At 38.7% G+C, this 18,771-nt stretch overlaps 58 pseudogenes; all 58 read right to left on the reverse strand.

Annotated features, from left to right (window-relative positions):
• Positions 1 to 40: 40 nt before the first annotated feature.
• Positions 41 to 159, reverse strand: LOC140572798 (5S ribosomal RNA; annotated as a pseudogene).
• A 185-nt stretch (positions 160 to 344) lies between these two features.
• LOC140568994 (5S ribosomal RNA) lies at positions 345 to 463 on the reverse strand (annotated as a pseudogene).
• Positions 464 to 685: 222 nt separating this feature from the next.
• On the reverse strand, positions 686 to 804 carry LOC140566204 (5S ribosomal RNA; annotated as a pseudogene).
• A 185-nt stretch (positions 805 to 989) lies between these two features.
• On the reverse strand, positions 990 to 1,108 carry LOC140570168 (5S ribosomal RNA; annotated as a pseudogene).
• A 185-nt stretch (positions 1,109 to 1,293) lies between these two features.
• LOC140571946 (5S ribosomal RNA) lies at positions 1,294 to 1,412 on the reverse strand (annotated as a pseudogene).
• Positions 1,413 to 1,597: 185 nt separating this feature from the next.
• Positions 1,598 to 1,716, reverse strand: LOC140568995 (5S ribosomal RNA; annotated as a pseudogene).
• Positions 1,717 to 1,901: 185 nt separating this feature from the next.
• On the reverse strand, positions 1,902 to 2,020 carry LOC140566440 (5S ribosomal RNA; annotated as a pseudogene).
• A 222-nt stretch (positions 2,021 to 2,242) lies between these two features.
• Positions 2,243 to 2,361, reverse strand: LOC140572800 (5S ribosomal RNA; annotated as a pseudogene).
• A 185-nt stretch (positions 2,362 to 2,546) lies between these two features.
• Positions 2,547 to 2,665, reverse strand: LOC140568996 (5S ribosomal RNA; annotated as a pseudogene).
• A 185-nt stretch (positions 2,666 to 2,850) lies between these two features.
• LOC140568997 (5S ribosomal RNA) lies at positions 2,851 to 2,969 on the reverse strand (annotated as a pseudogene).
• Positions 2,970 to 3,154: 185 nt separating this feature from the next.
• Positions 3,155 to 3,273, reverse strand: LOC140568998 (5S ribosomal RNA; annotated as a pseudogene).
• A 185-nt stretch (positions 3,274 to 3,458) lies between these two features.
• LOC140571888 (5S ribosomal RNA) lies at positions 3,459 to 3,577 on the reverse strand (annotated as a pseudogene).
• A 185-nt stretch (positions 3,578 to 3,762) lies between these two features.
• LOC140567447 (5S ribosomal RNA) lies at positions 3,763 to 3,881 on the reverse strand (annotated as a pseudogene).
• Positions 3,882 to 4,066: 185 nt separating this feature from the next.
• On the reverse strand, positions 4,067 to 4,185 carry LOC140570523 (5S ribosomal RNA; annotated as a pseudogene).
• Positions 4,186 to 4,370: 185 nt separating this feature from the next.
• Positions 4,371 to 4,489, reverse strand: LOC140571468 (5S ribosomal RNA; annotated as a pseudogene).
• A 185-nt stretch (positions 4,490 to 4,674) lies between these two features.
• On the reverse strand, positions 4,675 to 4,793 carry LOC140570630 (5S ribosomal RNA; annotated as a pseudogene).
• Positions 4,794 to 5,015: 222 nt separating this feature from the next.
• Positions 5,016 to 5,134, reverse strand: LOC140568999 (5S ribosomal RNA; annotated as a pseudogene).
• Positions 5,135 to 5,319: 185 nt separating this feature from the next.
• LOC140571097 (5S ribosomal RNA) lies at positions 5,320 to 5,438 on the reverse strand (annotated as a pseudogene).
• A 346-nt stretch (positions 5,439 to 5,784) lies between these two features.
• LOC140566457 (5S ribosomal RNA) lies at positions 5,785 to 5,904 on the reverse strand (annotated as a pseudogene).
• Positions 5,905 to 6,126: 222 nt separating this feature from the next.
• LOC140567966 (5S ribosomal RNA) lies at positions 6,127 to 6,245 on the reverse strand (annotated as a pseudogene).
• A 185-nt stretch (positions 6,246 to 6,430) lies between these two features.
• On the reverse strand, positions 6,431 to 6,549 carry LOC140569884 (5S ribosomal RNA; annotated as a pseudogene).
• Positions 6,550 to 6,771: 222 nt separating this feature from the next.
• On the reverse strand, positions 6,772 to 6,890 carry LOC140572234 (5S ribosomal RNA; annotated as a pseudogene).
• A 489-nt stretch (positions 6,891 to 7,379) lies between these two features.
• On the reverse strand, positions 7,380 to 7,498 carry LOC140567176 (5S ribosomal RNA; annotated as a pseudogene).
• Positions 7,499 to 7,844: 346 nt separating this feature from the next.
• On the reverse strand, positions 7,845 to 7,964 carry LOC140566458 (5S ribosomal RNA; annotated as a pseudogene).
• Positions 7,965 to 8,186: 222 nt separating this feature from the next.
• LOC140567967 (5S ribosomal RNA) lies at positions 8,187 to 8,305 on the reverse strand (annotated as a pseudogene).
• A 185-nt stretch (positions 8,306 to 8,490) lies between these two features.
• On the reverse strand, positions 8,491 to 8,609 carry LOC140572235 (5S ribosomal RNA; annotated as a pseudogene).
• A 185-nt stretch (positions 8,610 to 8,794) lies between these two features.
• Positions 8,795 to 8,913, reverse strand: LOC140567008 (5S ribosomal RNA; annotated as a pseudogene).
• A 185-nt stretch (positions 8,914 to 9,098) lies between these two features.
• LOC140573276 (5S ribosomal RNA) lies at positions 9,099 to 9,217 on the reverse strand (annotated as a pseudogene).
• Positions 9,218 to 9,598: 381 nt separating this feature from the next.
• LOC140567357 (5S ribosomal RNA) lies at positions 9,599 to 9,718 on the reverse strand (annotated as a pseudogene).
• A 222-nt stretch (positions 9,719 to 9,940) lies between these two features.
• Positions 9,941 to 10,059, reverse strand: LOC140571065 (5S ribosomal RNA; annotated as a pseudogene).
• A 185-nt stretch (positions 10,060 to 10,244) lies between these two features.
• On the reverse strand, positions 10,245 to 10,364 carry LOC140566459 (5S ribosomal RNA; annotated as a pseudogene).
• A 222-nt stretch (positions 10,365 to 10,586) lies between these two features.
• Positions 10,587 to 10,705, reverse strand: LOC140567968 (5S ribosomal RNA; annotated as a pseudogene).
• Positions 10,706 to 10,890: 185 nt separating this feature from the next.
• On the reverse strand, positions 10,891 to 11,009 carry LOC140572236 (5S ribosomal RNA; annotated as a pseudogene).
• Positions 11,010 to 11,194: 185 nt separating this feature from the next.
• LOC140567009 (5S ribosomal RNA) lies at positions 11,195 to 11,313 on the reverse strand (annotated as a pseudogene).
• Positions 11,314 to 11,498: 185 nt separating this feature from the next.
• On the reverse strand, positions 11,499 to 11,617 carry LOC140573277 (5S ribosomal RNA; annotated as a pseudogene).
• Positions 11,618 to 11,802: 185 nt separating this feature from the next.
• Positions 11,803 to 11,921, reverse strand: LOC140567317 (5S ribosomal RNA; annotated as a pseudogene).
• Positions 11,922 to 12,106: 185 nt separating this feature from the next.
• Positions 12,107 to 12,225, reverse strand: LOC140573279 (5S ribosomal RNA; annotated as a pseudogene).
• A 185-nt stretch (positions 12,226 to 12,410) lies between these two features.
• On the reverse strand, positions 12,411 to 12,529 carry LOC140567318 (5S ribosomal RNA; annotated as a pseudogene).
• A 220-nt stretch (positions 12,530 to 12,749) lies between these two features.
• Positions 12,750 to 12,868, reverse strand: LOC140571066 (5S ribosomal RNA; annotated as a pseudogene).
• A 185-nt stretch (positions 12,869 to 13,053) lies between these two features.
• On the reverse strand, positions 13,054 to 13,172 carry LOC140569000 (5S ribosomal RNA; annotated as a pseudogene).
• A 185-nt stretch (positions 13,173 to 13,357) lies between these two features.
• LOC140571188 (5S ribosomal RNA) lies at positions 13,358 to 13,476 on the reverse strand (annotated as a pseudogene).
• A 185-nt stretch (positions 13,477 to 13,661) lies between these two features.
• Positions 13,662 to 13,780, reverse strand: LOC140571098 (5S ribosomal RNA; annotated as a pseudogene).
• A 185-nt stretch (positions 13,781 to 13,965) lies between these two features.
• Positions 13,966 to 14,084, reverse strand: LOC140571099 (5S ribosomal RNA; annotated as a pseudogene).
• Positions 14,085 to 14,269: 185 nt separating this feature from the next.
• Positions 14,270 to 14,388, reverse strand: LOC140571100 (5S ribosomal RNA; annotated as a pseudogene).
• A 186-nt stretch (positions 14,389 to 14,574) lies between these two features.
• On the reverse strand, positions 14,575 to 14,693 carry LOC140571102 (5S ribosomal RNA; annotated as a pseudogene).
• Positions 14,694 to 14,915: 222 nt separating this feature from the next.
• LOC140570631 (5S ribosomal RNA) lies at positions 14,916 to 15,034 on the reverse strand (annotated as a pseudogene).
• Positions 15,035 to 15,219: 185 nt separating this feature from the next.
• Positions 15,220 to 15,338, reverse strand: LOC140569001 (5S ribosomal RNA; annotated as a pseudogene).
• A 185-nt stretch (positions 15,339 to 15,523) lies between these two features.
• LOC140571103 (5S ribosomal RNA) lies at positions 15,524 to 15,642 on the reverse strand (annotated as a pseudogene).
• Positions 15,643 to 15,827: 185 nt separating this feature from the next.
• On the reverse strand, positions 15,828 to 15,946 carry LOC140571104 (5S ribosomal RNA; annotated as a pseudogene).
• Positions 15,947 to 16,131: 185 nt separating this feature from the next.
• Positions 16,132 to 16,250, reverse strand: LOC140569002 (5S ribosomal RNA; annotated as a pseudogene).
• A 185-nt stretch (positions 16,251 to 16,435) lies between these two features.
• Positions 16,436 to 16,554, reverse strand: LOC140572658 (5S ribosomal RNA; annotated as a pseudogene).
• Positions 16,555 to 16,739: 185 nt separating this feature from the next.
• Positions 16,740 to 16,858, reverse strand: LOC140569003 (5S ribosomal RNA; annotated as a pseudogene).
• A 185-nt stretch (positions 16,859 to 17,043) lies between these two features.
• Positions 17,044 to 17,162, reverse strand: LOC140571844 (5S ribosomal RNA; annotated as a pseudogene).
• A 186-nt stretch (positions 17,163 to 17,348) lies between these two features.
• LOC140573117 (5S ribosomal RNA) lies at positions 17,349 to 17,467 on the reverse strand (annotated as a pseudogene).
• Positions 17,468 to 17,689: 222 nt separating this feature from the next.
• LOC140566205 (5S ribosomal RNA) lies at positions 17,690 to 17,808 on the reverse strand (annotated as a pseudogene).
• A 185-nt stretch (positions 17,809 to 17,993) lies between these two features.
• LOC140570633 (5S ribosomal RNA) lies at positions 17,994 to 18,112 on the reverse strand (annotated as a pseudogene).
• A 222-nt stretch (positions 18,113 to 18,334) lies between these two features.
• LOC140569005 (5S ribosomal RNA) lies at positions 18,335 to 18,453 on the reverse strand (annotated as a pseudogene).
• A 185-nt stretch (positions 18,454 to 18,638) lies between these two features.
• LOC140570634 (5S ribosomal RNA) lies at positions 18,639 to 18,757 on the reverse strand (annotated as a pseudogene).
• Between the last annotated feature and the right edge of the window lie 14 nt (positions 18,758 to 18,771).

Below are 18,771 nucleotides of genomic sequence, written 5' to 3' on the forward strand. Positions count from 1 at the left end.
ACATGGAAATGTAAGCTTTAATTGTTTGCAGGATTGGAAAAGCTTAAAACACCTGGTATTCCCAGACAGTCTCCCATTCAAGTACTAACCAGGCCCAACCCTAGGTAGCTTCTGAGATCAGACGAGATCAGGCATTCTAAGGGTGGAATGGCCGTAAGCAGAAGCACCTTCCAAACTAGAGGATTCAAATTTCATAGCTAAGACCATATTTGTTCAAAACCAAGCAAAAGCATTCCATTTCAACACATCAACATTTACAACACAAAAGAGTTTCAACTACAAATTTGTGCAAAAGATGTAAATAACATGGAAATGTAAGCTTTAATTGTTGGCAGGATTGGAAAAGCTTACAACACCTGGTATTCCCAGACAGTCTCCCATTCAAGTACTAACCAGGCCCAACCCTAGGTAGCTTCTGAGATCAGACGAGATCAGGCATTCTAAGGGTGGAATGGCCGTAAGCAGAAGCACCTTGCAAACTAGAGGATTCAAATTTCATAGCTAAGACCATATTTGTTCAAAACCAAGCAAAAGCATTCCATTTCAACACATCAACATTTACAATGCAAAGCATTCCATTTCAACACATCAACATTTACAACACAAAAGAGTTTCATCTACAAATTTGTGCAAAAGATGTAAATAACATGGAAATGTAAGCTTTAATTGTTTGCAGGATTGGAAAAGCTTACAACACCTGGTATTCCCAGACAGTCTCCCATTCAAGTACTAACCGTGCCCAACCCTAGGTAGCTTCTGAGATCAGACGAGATCAGGCATTCTAAGGGTGGAATGGCCATAAGCAGAAGCACCTTGCAAACTAGAGGATTCAAATTTCATAGCTAAGACCATATTTGTTCAAAACCAAGCAAAAGCATTCCATTTCAACACATCAACATTTACAACACAAAAGAGTTTCAACTACAAATTTGTGCAAAAGATGTAAATAACATGGAAATGTAAGCTTTAATTGTTTGCAGGATTGGAAAAGCTTACAACACCTGGTATTCCCAGACAGTCTCCCATTCAAGTACTAATCAGGCCCAACCCTAGGTAGCTTCTGAGATCAGACGAGATCAGGCATTCTAAGGGTGGAATGGCCGTAAGCAGAAGCACCTTGCAAACTAGAGGATTCAAATTTCATAGCTAAGACCATATTTGTTCAAAACCAAGCAAAAGCATTCCATTTCAACACATCAACATTTACAACACAAAAGAGTTTCAACTACAAATTTGTGCAAAAGATGTAAATAACATGGAAATGTAAGCTTTAATTGTTTGCAGGATTGGAAAAGCTTACAACACCTGGTATTCCCAGACAGTCTCCCATTCAAGTACTAACCAGGCCCAACCCTAGGTAGCTTCTGAGATCAGACGAGATCAGGCATTCTAAGGGTGGAATGGCCGTGAGCAGAAGCACCTTGCAAACTAGAGGATTCAAATTTCATAGCTAAGACCATATTTGTTCAAAACCAAGCAAAAGCATTCCATTTCAACACATCAACATTTACAACACAAAAGAGTTTCAACTACAAATTTGTGCAAAAGATGTAAATAACATGGAAATGTAAGCTTTAATTGTTTGCAGGATTGGAAAAGCTTACAACACCTGGTATTCCCAGACAGTCTCCCATTCAAGTACTAACCAGGCCCAACCCTAGGTAGCTTCTGAGATCAGACGAGATCAGGCATTCTAAGGGTGGAATGGCCGTAAGCAGAAGCACCTTGCAAACTAGAGGATTCAAATTTCATAGCTAAGACCATATTTGTTCAAAACCAAGCAAAAGCATTCCATTTCAACACATCAACATTTACAACACAAAAGAGTTTCAACTACAAATTTGTGCAAAAGATGTAAATAACATGGAAATGTAAGCTTTAATTGTTTGCAGGATTGGAAAAGCTTACAACACCTGGTATTCCCAGACAGTCTCCCATTCAAGTACTAACCAGGCCCAACCCTAGGTAGCTTCTGAGATCAGACGACATCAGGCATTCTAAGGGTGGAATGGCCGTAAGCAGAAGCACCTTGCAAACTAGAGGATTCAAATTTCATAGCTAAGACCATATTTGTTCAAAACCAAGCAAAAGCATTCCATTTCAACACATCAACATTTACAACACAAAGCATTCCATTTCAACACATCAACATTTACAACACAAAAGAGTTTCATCTACAAATTTGTGCAAAAGATGTAAATAACATGGAAATGTAAGCTTTAATTGTTTGCAGGATTGGAAAAGCTTAAAACACCTGGTATTCCCAGACAGTCTCCCATTCAAGTACTAACCAGGCCCAACCCTAGGTAGCTTCTGAGATCAGACGAGATCAGGCATTCTAAGGGTGGAATGGCCGTAAGCAGAAGCACCTTCCAAACTAGAGGATTCAAATTTCATAGCTAAGACCATATTTGTTCAAAACCAAGCAAAAGCATTCCATTTCAACACATCAACATTTACAACACAAAAGAGTTTCAACTACAAATTTGTGCAAAAGATGTAAATAACATGGAAATGTAAGCTTTAATTGTTTGCAGGATTGGAAAAGCTTACAACACCTGGTATTCCCAGACAGTCTCCCATTCAAGTACTAACCAGGCCCAACCCTAGGTAGCTTCTGAGATCAGACGAGATCAGGCATTCTAAGGGTGGAATGGCCGTAAGCAGAAGCACCTTGCAAACTAGAGGATTCAAATTTCATAGCTAAGACCATATTTGTTCAAAACCAAGCAAAAGCATTCCATTTCAACACATCAACATTTACAACACAAAAGAGTTTCAACTACAAATTTGTGCAAAAGATGTAAATAACATGGAAATGTAAGCTTTAATTGTTTGCAGGATTGGAAAAGCTTACAACACCTGGTATTCCCAGACAGTCTCCCATTCAAGTACTAACCAGGCCCAACCCTAGGTAGCTTCTGAGATCAGACGAGATCAGGCATTCTAAGGGTGGAATGGCCGTAAGCAGAAGCACCTTGCAAACTAGAGGATTCAAATTTCATAGCTAAGACCATATTTGTTCAAAACCAAGCAAAAGCATTCCATTTCAACACATCAACATTTACAACACAAAAGAGTTTCAACTACAAATTTGTGCAAAAGATGTAAATAACATGGAAATGTAAGCTTTAATTGTTTGCAGGATTGGAAAAGCTTACAACACCTGGTATTCCCAGACAGTCTCCCATTCAAGTACTAACCAGGCCCAACCCTAGGTAGCTTCTGAGATCAGACGAGATCAGGCATTCTAAGGGTGGAATGGCCGTAAGCAGAAGCATCTTGCAAACTAGAGGATTCAAATTTCATAGCTAAGACCATATTTGTTCAAAACCAAGCAAAAGCATTCCATTTCAACACATCAACATTTACAACACAAAAGAGTTTCAACTACAAATTTGTGCAAAAGATGTAAATAACATGGAAATGTAAGCTTTAATTGTTTGCAGGATTGGAAAAGCTTACAACACCTGGTATTCCCAGACAGTCTCCCATTCAAGTACTAACCAGGCCCAACCCTAGGTAGCTTCTGAAATCAGACGAGATCAGGCATTCTAAGGGTGGAATGGCCGTAAGCAGAAGCACCTTGCAAACTAGAGGATTCAAATTTCATAGCTAAGACCATATTTGTTCAAAACCAAGCAAAAGCATTCCATTTCAACACATCAACATTTACAACACAAAAGAGTTTCAACTACAAATTTGTGCAAAAGATGTAAATAACATGGAAATGTAAGCTTTAATTGTTTGCAGGATTGGAAAAGCTTACAACACCTGATATTCCCAGACAGTCTCCCATTTAATTACTAACCAGGCCCAACCCTAGGTAGCTCCTGAGATCAGACGAGATCAGGCATTCTAAGGGTGGAATGGCCGTAAGCAGAAGCACCTTGCAAACTAGAGGATTCAAATTTCATAGCTAAGACCATATTTGTTCAAAACCAAGCAAAAGCATTCCATTTCAACACATCAACATTTACAACACAAAAGAGTTTCAACTACAAATTTGTGCAAAAGATGTAAATAACATGGAAATGTAAGCTTTAATTGTTTGCAGGATTGGAAAAGCTTACAACACCTGGCATTCCCAGACAGTCTCCCATTCAAGTACTAACCAGGCCCAACCCTAGGTAGCTTCTGAGATCAGACGAGATCAGGCATTCTAAGGGTGGAATGGCCGTAAGCAGAAGCACCTTGCAAACTAGAGGATTCAAATTTCATAGCTAAGACCATATTTGTTCAAAACCAAGCAAAAGCATTCCATTTCAACACATCAACATTTACAACACAAAAGAGTTTCAACTACAAATTTGTGCAAAAGATGTAAATAACATGGAAATGTATGCTTTAATTGTTTGCAGGATTGGAAAAGCTTACAACACCTGGTATTCCCAGACAGTCTCCCATTCAAGTACTAACCAGGCCCAACCCTAGGTAGCTTCTGAGATCAGACGAAATCAGGCATTCTAAGGGTGGAATGGCCGTAAGCAGAAGCACCTTGCAAACTAGAGGATTCAAATTTCATAGCTAAGACCATATTTGTTCAAAACCAAGCAAAAGCATTCCATTTCAACACATCAACATTTACAACACAAAAGAGTTTCAACTACAAATTTGTGCAAAAGATGTAAATAACATGGAAATGTAAGCTTTAATTGTTTGCAGGATTGGAAAAGCTTACAACACCTGATATTCCCAGACAGTCTCCCATTCAAGTACTAACCAGGCCCAACCCTAGGTAGCTTCTGAGATCAGACGAGATCAGGCATTCTAAGGGTGGAATGGCCGTAAGCAGAAGCACCTTGCAAACTAGAGGATTCAAATTTCATAGCTAAGACCATATTTGTTCAAAACCAAGCAAAAGCATTCCATTTCAACACATCAACATTTACAACACAAAGCATTCCATTTCAACACATCAACATTTACAACACAAAAGAGTTTCAACTACAAATTTGTGCAAAAGATGTAAATAACATGGAAATGTAAGCTTTAATTGTTTGCAGGATTGGAAAAGCTTACAACACCTGGTATTCCCAGACAGTCTCCCATTCAAGTACTAACCAGGCCCAACCCTAGGTAGCTTCTGAGATCAGACGAGATCAGGCATTCTAAGGGTGGAATGGCCGTAAGCAGAAGCACCTTGCAAACTAGAGGATTCAAATTTCATAGCTAAGACCATATTTGTTCAAAACCAAGCAAAAGCATTCCATTTCAACACATCAACATTTACAACACAAAAGAGTTTCAACTACAAATTTGTGCAAAAGATGTAAATAACATGGAAATGTAAGCTTTAATTGTTTGCAGGATTGGAAAAGCTTACAACACCTGGTATTCCCAGACAGTCTCCCATTCAAGTACTAACCAGGCCCAACCCTAGGTAGCTTCCGAGATCAGACGAGATCAGGCATTCTAAGGGTGGAATGGCCGTAAGCAGAAGCACCTTGCAAACTAGAGGATTCAAATTTCATAGCTAAGACCATATTTGTTCAAAACCAAGCAAAAGCATTCCATTTCAACACATCAACATTTACAACACAAAAGAGTTTCAACTACAAATTTGTGCAAAAGATGTAAATAACATGGAAATGTAAGCTTTAATTGTTTGCAGGATTGGAAAAGCTTACAACACCTGGTATTCCCAGACAGTCTCCCATTCAAGTACTAACCAGACCCAACCCACATCAACATTTATAACACAAAAGAGTTTCAACTACAAATTTGTGCAAAAGATGTAAATAACATGGAAATGTAAGCTTTAATTGTTTGCAGGATTGGAAAAGCTTACAACACCTGGTATTCCCAGACAGTCTCCCATTCAAGTACTAACCAGGCCCAACCCAATGGTAGCTTCTGAGATCAGACGAGATCAGGCATTCTAAGGGTGGAATGGCCGTAAGCACAAGCACTTAGCAAACTAGAGGATTCAAATTTCATAGCTAAGACCATATTTGTTCAAAACCAAGCAAAAGCATTCCATTTCAACACATCAACATTTACAACACAAAGCATTCCATTTCAACACATCAACATTTACCACACAAAAGAGTGTCAACTACAAATAAGTGCAAAAGATATAAATAACATGGAAGTGTAAGCTTTAATTGTTTGCAGGATTGGAAAAGCTTACAACACCTGGTATTCCCAGACAGTCTCCCAATCAAGTACTAAACAGGCCCAATCCTAGGTAGCTTCTGAGATCAGACGAGATCAGGCATTCTACGGGTGGAATGGCCATAAGCAGAAGGACCTTGCAAACTAGAGGATTCAAATTTCATAGCTAAGACCATATTTGTTCAAAACCAAGCAAAAGCATTCCATTTCAACACATCAACATTTACAACACAAAAGAGTTTCAACTACAAATTTGTGCAAAATATGTAAATAACATGGAAATGTAAGCTTTAATTGTTTGCAGGATTGGAAAAGCTTACAACACCTGATATTCCCAGACAGTCTCCCATTCAAGTACTAACCAGGCCCAACCCTAGGTAGCTTCTGAGATCAGACGAGATCAGGCATTCTAAGGGTGGAATGGTCGTAAGCAGAAATACCTTGCAAACTAGAGGATTCAAATTTCATAGCTAAGACCATATTTGTTGAAAACCACGCAAAAGCATTCCATTTCAACACATCAACATTTACAACACAAAGCATTCCATTTCAACACATCAACATTTACAACACAAAAGAGTTTCAACTACAAATTTGTGCAAAAGATGTAAATAACATGGAAATGTAAGCTTTAATTGTTTGCAGGATTGGAAAAGCTTACATCACCTGGTATTCCCAGACAGTCTCCCATTCAAGTACTAACCAGGCCCAACCCTAGGTAGCTTCTGAGATCAGACGAGATCAGGCATTCTAAGGGTGGAATGGCCGCAAGCAGAAGCACTTTGAAAACTAGAGGATTCAAATTTCATAGCTAAGACCATATTTGTTCAAAACCAAGCAAAAGCATTCCATTTCAACACATCAACATTTACCACACAAAAGAGTGTCAACTACAAATAAGTGCAAAAGATATAAATAACATGGAAATGTAAGCTTTAATTGTTTTCAGGATTGGAAAAGCTTACAACACCTGGTATTCCCAGACAGTCTCCCATTCAAATACTAACCAGGCCCAACACTAGGTAGCTTCTGAGATCAGACAAGATAAGGCGTTCTAAGGATGGAATGGCCGTAAGCAGAAGCACCTTGCAAACTAGAGGATTCAAATTTCATAGCTAAGACCATATTTGTTCAAAACCAAGCAAAAGCATTCCATTTCAACACATCAACATTTACAACACAAAAGAGTTTCAACTCCAAATTTGTGCAAAAGATGTAAATAACATGGAAATGTAAGCTTTAATTGTTTGCAGGATTGGAAAAGCTTACAACACCTGGTATTCCCAGACAGTCTCCCATTCAAGAACTAACCAGGCCCAACCCTAGGTAGCTTCTGAGATCAGACGAGATCAGGCGTTCTAAGGGTGGAATGGCCTCAAGCAGAAGAACCTTGCAAACCAGAGGATTCAATTTTCATAGCTAAGACCATATTTGTTCAAAACCAAGAAAAAGCATTCCATTTCAACACATCAACATTCACAACACAAAAGAGTTTCAACTACAAATTTGTGCAAAAGATGTAATTAACATGGAAATGTAAGCTTTAATTGTTTGCAGGATTGGAAAAGCTTACAACACCTGGTATTCCCAGACAGTCTCCCATTCAAGTACTAACCAGACCCAACCCACATCAACATTTATAACACAAAAGAGTTTCAACTACAAATTTGTGCAAAAGATGTAAATAACATGGAAATGTAAGCTTTAATTGTTTGCAGGATTGGAAAAGCTTACAACACCTGGTATTCCCAGACAGTCTCCCATTCAAGTACTAACCAGGCCCAACCCAATGGTAGCTTCTGAGATCAGACGAGATCAGGCATTCTAAGGGTGGAATGGCCGTAAGCACAAGCACTTAGAAAACTAGAGGATTCAAATTTCATAGCTAAGACCATATTTGTTCAAAACCAAGCAAAAGCATTCCATTTCAACACATCAACATTTACAACACAAAGCATTCCATTTCAACACATCAACATTTACCACACAAAAGAGTGTCAACTACAAATTTGTGCAAAAGATATAAATAACATGGAAGTGTAAGCTTTAATTGTTTGCAGGATTGGAAAAGCTTACAACACCTGGTATTCCCAGACAGTCTCCCAATCAAGTACTAAACAGGCCCAATCCTAGGTAGCTTCTGAGATCAGACGAGATCAGGCATTCTACGGGTGGAATGGCCATAAGCAGAAGGACCTTGCAAACTAGAGGATTCAAATTTCATAGCTAAGACCATATTTGTTCAAAACCAAGCAAAAGCATTCCATTTCAACACATCAACATTTACAACACAAAAGAGTTTCAACTACAAATTTGTGCAAAATATGTAAATAACATGGAAATGTAAGCTTTAATTGTTTGCAGGATTGGAAAAGCTTACATCACCTGGTATTCCCAGACAGTCTCCCATTCAAGTACTAACCAGGCCCAACCCTAGGTAGCTTCTGAGATCAGACGAGATCAGGCATTCTAAGGGTGGAATGGCCGCAAGCAGAAGCACTTTGAAAACTAGAGGATTCAAATTTCATAGCTAAGACCATATTTGTTCAAAACCAAGCAAAAGCATTCCATTTCAACACATCAACATTTACAACACAAAAGAGTTTCAATTACAAATTTGTGCAAAAGATGTAAATAACATGGAAATGTAAGCTTTAATTGTTTGCAGGATTGGAAAAGCTTACAACACCTGATATTCCCAGACAGTCTCCCATTCAAGTACTAACCAGGCCCAACTCTAGGTAGTTTCTGAGATCAGACAAGATCAGGCATTCTAAGGGTGGAATGGCCGTAAGCAGAAGCACCTTTCAAACTAGAGGATTCAAATTTCATAGCTAAGACCATATTTGTTCAAAACCAAGCAAAAGCATTCCATTTCAACACATCAACATTTACAACACAAAAGAGTTTCAACTACAAATTTGTGCAAAAGATGTAAATAACATGGAAATGTAAGCTTTAATTGTTTGCAGGATTGGAAAAGCTTACAACACCTGGTTTTCCCAGACAGTCTCCCATTCAAGTACTAACCAGGCCCAACCCTAAGTATCTTCTGAGATCAGACGAGATCAGGCATTCTGAGTGTGGAATGGCCGTAAGCAGAAACACCTAGCAAACTAGAGGATTCAAATTTCATATCTAAGACCATATTTGTTCAAAACCAAGCAAAAGCATTCCATTTCAACACATCAACATTTACAACACAGCATTCCATTTCAACACATCAACATTTACCACACAAAAGAGTGTCAACTACAAATAAGTGCAAAAGATATAAATAACATGGAAATGTAAGCTTTAATTGTTTGCAGGATTGGAAAAGCTTACAACACCTGGTATTCCCAGACAGTCTCCCATTCAAGTACTAACCAGACCCAACCCACATCAACATTTATAACACAAAAGAGTTTCAACTACAAATTTGTGCAAAAGATGTAAATAACATGGAAATGTAAGCTTTAATTGTTTGCAGGATTGGAAAAGCTTACAACACCTGGTATTCCCAGACAGTCTCCCATTCAAGTACTAACCAGGCCCAACCCAATGGTAGCTTCTGAGATCAGACGAGATCAGGCATTCTAAGGGTGAAATGGCCGTAAGCAGAAGCACTTAGCAAACTAGAGGATTCAAATTTCATAGCTAAGACCATATTTGTTCAAAACCAAGCAAAAGCATTCCATTTCAACACATCAACATTTACAACACAAAGCATTCCATTTCAACACATCAACATTTACAACACAAAAGAGTTTCATCTACAAATTTGTGCAAAAGATGTAAATAACATGGAAATGTAAGCTTTAATTGTTTGCAGGATTGGAAAAGCTTACAACACCTGGTATTCCCAGACAGTCTCCCATTCAAGTACTAACCAGGCCCAACCCTAGGTAGCTTGTGAGATCAGATGAGATCAGGCGTTCTAAGGGTGGAATGGCCGTAAGCAAAAGAACGTTGCAAACTAGAGGACTCAAATTTCAAAGCTAAGACCATATTTGTTCAAAACCAAGCAAAAGCATTCCATTTCAACACATCAACATTTACAACACAAAAGAGTTTCAACTACAAATTTGTGCAAAAGATGTAAATAACATGGAAATGTAAGCTTTAATTGTTTGCAGGATTGGAAAAGCTTACAACACCTGGTATTCCCAGACAGTCTCCCATTCAAGTACTAACCAGGCCCAACCCAATGGTAGCTTCTGAGATCAGACGAGATCAGGCATTCTAAGGGTGGAATGGCCGTAAGCACAAGCACTTAGAAAACTAGAGGATTCAAATTTCATAGCTAAGACCATATTTGTTCAAAACCAAGCAAAAGCATTCCATTTCAACACATCAACATTTACAACACAAAGCATTCCATTTCAACACATCAACATTTACCACACAAAAGAGTGTCAACTACAAATTTGTGCAAAAGATATAAATAACATGGAAGTGTAAGCTTTAATTGTTTGCAGGATTGGAAAAGCTTACAACACCTGGTATTCCCAGACAGTCTCCCAATCAAGTACTAAACAGGCCCAATCCTAGGTAGCTTCTGAGATCAGACGAGATCAGGCATTCTACGGGTGGAATGGCCATAAGCAGAAGGACCTTGCAAACTAGAGGATTCAAATTTCATAGCTAAGACCATATTTGTTCAAAACCAAGCAAAAGCATTCCATTTCAACACATCAACATTTACAACACAAAAGAGTTTCAACTACAAATTTGTGCAAAATATGTAAATAACATGGAAATGTAAGCTTTAATTGTTTGCAGGATTGGAAAAGCTTACATCACCTGGTATTCCCAGACAGTCTCCCATTCAAGTACTAACCAGGCCCAACCCTAGGTAGCTTCTGAGATCAGACGAGATCAGGCATTCTAAGGGTGGAATGGCCGCAAGCAGAAGCACTTTGAAAACTAGAGGATTCAAATTTCATAGCTAAGACCATATTTGTTCAAAACCAAGCAAAAGCATTCCATTTCAACACATCAACATTTACAACACAAAAGAGTTTCAATTACAAATTTGTGCAAAAGATGTAAATAACATGGAAATGTAAGCTTTAATTGTTTGCAGGATTGGAAAAGCTTACAACACCTGATATTCCCAGACAGTCTCCCATTCAAGTACTAACCAGGCCCAACTCTAGGTAGTTTCTGAGATCAGACAAGATCAGGCATTCTAAGGGTGGAATGGCCGTAAGCAGAAGCACCTTTCAAACTAGAGGATTCAAATTTCATAGCTAAGACCATATTTGTTCAAAACCAAGCAAAAGCATTCCATTTCAACACATCAACATTTACAACACAAAAGAGTTTCAACTACAAATTTGTGCAAAAGATGTAAATAACATGGAAATGTAAGCTTTAATTGTTTGCAGGATTGGAAAAGCTTACAACACCTGGTTTTCCCAGACAGTCTCCCATTCAAGTACTAACCAGGCCCAACCCTAAGTATCTTCTGAGATCAGACGAGATCAGGCATTCTGAGTGTGGAATGGCCGTAAGCAGAAACACCTAGCAAACTAGAGGATTCAAATTTCATAGCTAAGACCATATTTGTTCAAAACCAAGCAAAAGCATTCCATTTCAACACATCAACATTTACAACACAAAAGAGTTTCAACTACAAATTTGTGCAAAAGATGTAAATAACATGGAAATGTAAGCTTTAATTGTTTGCAGGATTGGAAAAGCTTACAACACCTGGTATTCCCAGACAGTCTCCCATTCAAGTACTAACCAGGCCAAACCCTAGGCAGTTTCTGAGATCAGACGAGATCAGGCATTCTAAGGGTGGAATGGCCGTAAGCAGAAGCACCTTTCAAACTAGAGGATTCAAATTTCATAGCTAAGACCATATTTGTTCAAAACCAAGCAAAAGCATTCCATTTCAACACATCAACATTTACAACACAAAAGAGTTTCAACTACAAATTTGTGCAAAAGATGTAAATAACATGGAAATGTAAGCTTTAATTGTTTGCAGGATTGGAAAAGCTTACAACACCTGGTTTTCCCAGACAGTCTCCCATTCAAGTACTAACCAGGCCCAACCCTAAGTATCTTCTGAGATCAGACGAGATCAGGCATTCTGAGTGTGGAATGGCCGTAAGCAGAAACACCTAGCAAACTAGAGGATTCAAATTTCATAGCTAAGACCATATTTGTTCAAAACCAAGCAAAAGCATTCCATTTCAACACATCAACATTTACAACACAAAAGAGTTTCAACTACAAATTTGTGCAAAAGATGTAAATAACATGGAAATGTAAGCTTTAATTGTTTGCAGGATTGGAAAAGCTTACAACACCTGGTATTCCCAGACAGTCTCCCATTCAAGTACTAACCAGGCCAAACCCTAGGCAGTTTCTGAGATCAGACGAGATCAGGCATTCTAAGGGTGGAATGGCCGTAAGCAGAAGCACCTTGCAAACTAGAGGATTCAAATTTCATATCTAAGACCATATTTGTTCAAAACCAAGCAAAAGCATTCCATTTCAACACATCAACATTTACAACACAGCATTCCATTTCAACACATCAACATTTACCACAAAAAAGAGTGTCAACTACAAATAAGTGCAAAAGATATAAATAACATGGAAATGTAAGCTTTAATTGTTTGCAGGATTGGAAAAGCTTACAACACCTGGTATTCCCAGACAGTCTCCCATTCAAGTACTAACCAGGCCCAACCCTAGGTAGCTTGTGAGATCAGATGAGATCAGGCGTTCTAAGGGTGGAATGGCCGTAAGCAAAAGAACGTTGCAAACTAGAGGATTCAAATTTCATAGCTAAGACCATATTTGTTCAAAACCTAGCAAAAGCATTCCATTTCAACACATCAACATTTACAACACAAAAGAGTTTCAACTACAAATTTGTGCAAAAGATGTAAATAACATGGAAATGTAAGCTTTAATTGCTTGCAGGATTGGAAAAGCTTACAACACCTGGTATTCCCAGACAGTCTCCCATTCAAGTACTAACCAGGCCCAACCCTAGGTAGCTTCTGAGATCAGACGAGATCAGGCATTCTAAGGGTGGAATGGCCGTAAGCAGAAGCACCTTGCAAACTAGAGGATTCAAATTTCATAGCTAAGACCATATTTGTTCAAAACCAAGCAAAAGCATTCCATTTCAACACATCAACATTTACAACACAAAAGAGTTTCAACTACAAATTTGTGCAAAAGATGTAAATAACATGGAAATGTAAGCTTTAATTGTTTGCAGGATTGGAAAAGCTTACAACACCTGGTATTCCCAGACAGTCTCCCATTCAAGTACTAACCAGGCCCAACCCTAGGTAGCTTCTGAGATCAAACGAGACCAGGTATTCTAAGGGTGGAATGGCCGTAAGCAGAAGCACCTTGCAAACTAGAGGATTCAAATTTCATAGCTAAGACCATATTTGTTCAAAACCAAGCAAAAGCATTCCATTTCAACACATCAACATTTACAACACAAAAGAGTTTCAACTACAAATTTGTGCAAAAGATGTAAATAACATGGAAATGTAAGCTTTAATTGTTTGCAGGATTGGAAAAGCTTACAACACCTGGTATTCCCAGACAGTCTCCCATTCAAGTACTAACCAGGCCCAACCCTAGGTAGCTTCCGAGATCAGACGAGATCAGGCATTCTAAGGGTGGAATGGCCGTAAGCAGAAGCACCTTGCAAACTAGAGGATTCAAATTTCATAGCTAAGACCATATTTGTTCAAAACCAAGCAAAAGCATTCCATTTCAACACATCAACATTTACAACACAAAAGAGTTTCAACTACAAATTTGTGCAAAAGATGTAAATAACATGGAAATGTAAGCTTTAATTGTTTGCAGGATTGGAAAAGCTTACAACACCTGGTATTCCCAGACAGTCTCCCATTCAAGTACTAACCAGGCCCAACCCTAGGTAGCTTCCGAGATCAGACGAGATCAGGCATTCTAAGGGTGGAATGGCCGTAAGCAGAAGCACCTTGCAAACTAGAGGATTAAAATTTCATAGCTAAGACCATATTTGTTCAAAACCAAGCAAAAGCATTCCATTTCAACACATCAACATTTACAACACAAAAGAGTTTCAACTACAAATTTGTGCAAAAGATGTAAATAACATGGAAATGTAAGCTTTAATTGTTTGCAGGATTGGAAAAGCTTACAACACCTGGTATTCCCAGACAGTCTCCCATTCAAGTACTAACCAGGCCCAACCCTAGGTAGCTTCCGAGATCAGACGAGATCAGGCATTCTAAGGGTGGAATGGCCGTAAGCAGAAGCACCTTGCAAACCTAGAGGATTCAAATTTCATAGCTAAGACCATATTTGTTCAAAACCAAGCAAAAGCATTCCATTTCAACACATCAACATTTACAACACAAAAGAGTTTCAACTACAAATTTGTGCAAAAGATGTAAATAACATGGAAATGTAAGCTTTAATTGTTTGCAGGATTGGAAAAGCTTACAACACCTGGTATTCCCAGACAGTCTCCCATTCAAGTACTAACCAGGCCCAACCCTAGGTAGCTTCCGAGATCAGACGAGATCAGGCATTCTAAGGGTGGAATGGCCGTAAGCAGAAGCACCTTGCAAACTAGAGGATTCAAATTTCATAGCTAAGACCATATTTGTTCAAAACCAAGCAAAAGCATTCCATTTCAACACATCAACATTTACAACACAAAGCATTCCATTTCAACACATCAACATTTACAACACAAAAGAGTTTCATCTACAAATTTGTGCAAAAGATGTAAATAACATGGAAATGTAAGCTTTAATTGTTTGCAGGATTGGAAAAGCTTACAACACCTGATATTCCCAGACAGTCTCCCATTCAAGTACTAACCAGGCCCAACCCTAGGTAGCTTCTGAGATCAGACGAGATCAGGCATTCTAAGGGTGGAATGGCCGTAAGCAGAAGCACCTTGCAAACTAGAGGATTCAAATTTCATAGCTAAGACCATATTTGTTCAAAACCAAGCAAAAGCATTCCATTTCAACACATCAACATTTACAACACAAAAGAGTTTCAACTACAAATTTGTGCAAAAGATGTAAATAACATGGAAATGTAAGCTTTAATTGTTTGCAGGATTGGAAAAGCTTACAACACCTGGTATTCCCAGACAGTCTCCCATTCAAGTACTAACCAGGCCCAACCCTAGGTAGCTTCTGAGATCAGACGAGATCAGGCATTCTAAGGGTGGAATGGCCGTAAGCAGAAGCACCTTGCAAACTAGAGGATTCAAATTTCATAGCTAAGACCATATTTGTTCAAAACCTAGCAAAAGCATTCCATTTCAACACATCAACATTTACAACACAAAAGAGTTTCAACTACAAATTTGTGCAAAAGATGTAAATAACATGGAAATGTAAGCTTTAATTGCTTGCAGGATTGGAAAAGCTTACAACACCTGGTATTCCCAGACAGTCTCCCATTCAAGTACTAACCAGGCCCAACCCTAGGTAGCTTCCGAGATCAGACGAGATCAGGCATTCTAAGGGTGGAATGGCCGTAAGCAGAAGCACCTTGCAAACTAGAGGATTCAAATTTCATAGCTAAGACCATATTTGTTCAAAACCAAGCAAAAGCATTCCATTTCAACACATCAACATTTACAACACAAAAGAGTTTCAACTACAAATTTGTGCAAAAGATGTAAATAACATGGAAATGTAAGCTTTAATTGTTTGCAGGATTGGAAAAGCTTACAACACCTGGTATTCCCAGACAGTCTCCCATTCAAGTACTAACCAGGCCCAACCCTAGGTAGCTTCCGAGATCAGACGAGATCAGGCATTCTAAGGGTGGAATGGCCGTAAGCAGAAGCACCTTGCAAACTAGAGGATTCAAATTTCATAGCTAAGACCATATTTGTTCAAAACCAAGCAAAAGCATTCCATTTCAACACATCAACATTTACAACACAAAAGAGTTTCAACTACAAATTTGTGCAAAAGATGTAAATAACATGGAAATGTAAGCTTTAATTGTTTGCAGGATTGGAAAAGCTTACAACACCTGGTATTCCCAGACAGTCTCCCATTCAAGTACTAACCAGGCCCAACCCTAGGTAGCTTCTGAGATCAGACGAGATCAGGCATTCTAAGGGTGGAATGGCCGTAAGCAGAAGCACCTTGCAAACTAGAGGATTCAAATTTCATAGCTAAGACCATATTTGTTCAAAACCAAGCAAAAGCATTCCATTTCAACACATCAACATTTACAACACAAAAGAGTTTCAACTACAAATTTGTGCAAAAGATGTAAATAACATGGAAATGTAAGCTTTAATTGTTTGCAGGATTGGAAAAGTTTACAACACCTGGTATTCCCAGACAGTCTCCCATTCAAGTACTAACCAGGCCCAACCCTAGGTAGCTTCCGAGATCAGACGAGATCAGGCATTCTAAGGGTGGAATGGCCGTAAGCAGAAGCACCTTGCAAACTAGAGGATTCAAATTTCATAGCTAAGACCATATTTGTTCAAAACCAAGCAAAAGCATTCCATTTCAACACATCAACATTTACAACACAAAAGAGTTTCAACTACAAATTTGTGCAAAAGATGTAAATAACATGGAAATGTAAGCTTTAATTGTTTGCAGGATTGGAAAAGCTTACAACACCTGGTATTCCCAGACAGTCTCCCATTCAAGTACTAACCAGGCCCAACCCTAGGTAGCTTCTGAGATCAGACGAGATCAGGCATTCTAAGGGTGGAATGGCCGTAAGCAGAAGCACCTTGCAAAATAGAGGATTCAAATTTCATAGCTAAGACCATATTTGTTCAAAACCAAGCAAAAGCATTCCATTTCAACACATCAACATTTACAACACAAAAGAGTTTCAACTACAAATTTGTGCAAAAGATGTAAATAACATGGAAATGTAAGCTTTAATTGTTTGCAGGATTGGAAAAGCTTACAACACCTGGTATTCCCAGACAGTCTCCCATTCAAGTACTAACCAGGCCCAACCCTAGGTAGCTTCTGAGATCAGACGAGATCAGGCATTCTAAGGGTGGAATGGCCGTAGGCAGAAGCACCTTGCAAACCTAGAGGATTCAAATTTCATAGCTAAGACCATATTTGTTCAAAACCAAGCAAAAGCATTCCATTTCAACACATCAACATTTACAACACAAAAGAGTTTCAACTACAAATTTGTGCAAAAGATGTAAATAACATGGAAATGTAAGCTTTAATTGTTTGCAGGATTGGAAAAGCTTACAACACCTGGTATTCCCAGACAGTCTCCCATTCAAGTACTAACCAGGCCCAACCCTTGGTAGCTTCTGAGATCAGACAAGATCAGGCATTCTAAGGATGGAATGGCCGCAAGCAGAAGCACTTTGCAAACTAGAGGATTCAAATTTCATAGCTAAGACCATATTTGTTCAAAACCAAGCAAAAGCATTCCATTTCAACACATCAACATTTACAACACAAAGCATTCCATTTCAACACATCAACATTTACAACACAAAAGAGTTTCATCTACAAATTTCTGCAAAAGATGTAAATAACATGGAAATGTAAGCTTTAATTGTTTGCAGGATTGGAAAAGCTTACAACACCTGGTATTCCCAGACAGTCTCCCATTCAAGTACTAACCGTGCCCAACCCTAGGTAGCTTCTGAGATCAGACGAGATCAGGCATTCTAAGGGTGGAATGGCCATAAGCAGAAGCACCTTGCAAACTAGAGGATTCAAATTTCATAGCTAAGACCATATTTGTTCAAAACCAAGCAAAAGCATTCCATTTCAACACATCAACATTTACAACACAAAAGAGTTTCAACTACAAATTTGTGCAAAAGATGTAAATAACATGGAAATGTAAGCTTTAATTGTTTGCAGGATTGGAAAAGCTTACAACACCTGATATTCCCAGACAGTCTCCCATTCAAGTACTAACCAGGCCCAACCCTAGGTAGCTTCTGAGATCAGACGAGATCAGGCATTCTAAGGGTGGAATGGCCGTAAGCAGAAGCACCTTGCAAACTAGAGGATTCAAATTTCATAGCTAAGACCATATTTGTTCAAAACCAAGCAAAAGCATTCCATTTCAACACATCAACATTTACAACACAAAGGATTCCATTTCAACACATCAACATTTACAACACAAAAGAGTTTCAACTACAAATTTGTGCAAAAGATGTAAATAACATGGAAATGTAAGCTTTAATTGTTTGCAGGATTGGAAAAGCTTACAACACCTGGTATTCCCAGACAGTCTCCCATTCAAGTACTAACCAGGCCCAACCCTAGGTAGCTTCTGAGATCAGACGAGATCAGGCATTCTAAGGGTGGAATGGCCGTAAGCAGAAGCACCTTCCAAACTAGAGGATTCAAATTTCATAGCTAAGACCATATTTGTTCAAAACCAAGCAAAAGCATTCCATTTCAACACATCAACATTTACAACACAAAAGAGTTTCAACTACAAATTTGTGCAAAAGATGTAAATAACATGGAAATGTAAGCTTTAATTGTTTGCAGGATTGGAAAAGCTTACAACACCTGATATTCCCAGACAGTCTCCCATTCAAGTACTAACCAGGCCCAACCCTAGGTAGCTTCTGAGATCAGACGAGATCAGGCATTCTAAGGGTGGAATGGCCGTAAGCAGAAGCACCTTGCA

The sequence above is a fragment of the Salminus brasiliensis genome, chromosome 11 (genome assembly GCF_030463535.1).
Source record: "Salminus brasiliensis chromosome 11, fSalBra1.hap2, whole genome shotgun sequence".
NCBI classification, from domain to species: Eukaryota; Metazoa; Chordata; class Actinopteri; order Characiformes; family Bryconidae; genus Salminus; species Salminus brasiliensis.